Below are 1,558 nucleotides of genomic sequence, written 5' to 3'. Positions count from 1 at the left end.
ACAAGAAGTTTGGTGTAAAATTCCAGTTGATGCAAAAAAGGATTTTAGAGTGAATTCTGGCCCATTGTCGGTCCTTATACACTTAACTTGTTTTTCAAAATGTACTCTGACAAAATTCACAAAATTAATAACCAATTGTGATGCTTCAGATTTGGTTTTCATAAAAAAAATCCAAGTGAATTTGCTCTTACCATCCACCACAGTCAAAAAATACCTATGTCCTTCATTGGAAGGGACAGAAATAGGACCCCAGATATCCATATGAACTAAATCAAAACAATCTTTTATTTTAGTTGTACTAAGATTAAAAGATAATTTCTTTTGTTTTGCAAAATGATATGAATCACAAGGAAAATTTGAAGCAATACTATCTATAAAAGGATAATACTTCTTCAGAAAAATTAATTTATGCATGGGTATGTGTCCTAATCTAAGATGCCAAATGTTGTTGTGCTCACTGTGTGAAGGTGTGGTGGGATGAGTAGTAGTAGTAGTTACCGCCAATGAAGCTTGCTTTGTTGGAAGAGGGGGAAAATAAGAGAATTCTGGTTCTCTACTCATTGTATATAACCCTTCTATACACTCAGCAATGCCAATCATTTTTTATGTGGATCTATCTTGTATCTCACAACACTTATCATTGATTAACAATTGACAATGTAAGTTTGAGGTTAACTTTGACACAGATATCAATTTAAAATCAAAAGAAGGAATGTATAAAACATTTTTGAGGAAAAAATTTTTAGAAAATGTGATTGTGCCAATGATGGTGCTAACAGTTTTGGTTCCATTTGGCAATATCACATTGATTGGATCAATATTTTGAAAACTTGCAAAATCTTTTAAGTCAAAAGTCACATGATCTGTTGCACCGGAATCAATGATCCATAGTGCAGATTTTGGAGTGATAATGCTCATAATTCTCGCATTAAAATGTAATGCAATGGTTTTACCTGGAGTGGAAGTGTGAATGGAATTAGTCAAAATTTGATTTGCATTATGAGGTTGTTGCTGCACACTTTTGTCTTTGATCAACTCTAACAAGGCAAATCTTTGCTCTGGAGTGAATCCAGATCTTGATATTCCAATGTTCTCTTGGAGACAATTGAGCTGGAATTGTTTGTCACTGAGTATATCATCATGTCCCTCAGTGATCACGTGATTGATAGTGGTGTTATGTTGCTGCCATTGGTAGAAGTGGGAGGAGTACCCATGCTTCTTATAGCATACATCTTCTGTGTGGCCTTGCTTGTTGCAATGAGAGCAAGCCAATGTAGCTCCACGACCTTTGCAATGGGAGGATCTGTTTGCCATGTTTGCCATTTTGAGAAATCAATGAATCATAGAATAATAGGGATTCAGATCTTCTTCCTTCCAACTCGTTGATCGGAACAGCTATATTCACCAAGAAAGAATCTTGCGAAATAGCCTCCCATCAAACTCTATTGGATGAGTTTGAAGGAAGAGGTAAGAATGGGGGAAAGAAAATGTCGAAAGAAAAATTAGGGATAGAAAGAAAATGGCAAAATTGGATTCGCAACTTTTTCTTTTTTTTTTT

This window comes from Arachis duranensis, chromosome 6 (genome assembly GCF_000817695.3).
Source record: "Arachis duranensis cultivar V14167 chromosome 6, aradu.V14167.gnm2.J7QH, whole genome shotgun sequence".
Classification (NCBI taxonomy): Eukaryota; Viridiplantae; Streptophyta; class Magnoliopsida; order Fabales; family Fabaceae; genus Arachis; species Arachis duranensis.
Note: the sequence above shows the minus strand (reverse complement) of the source record.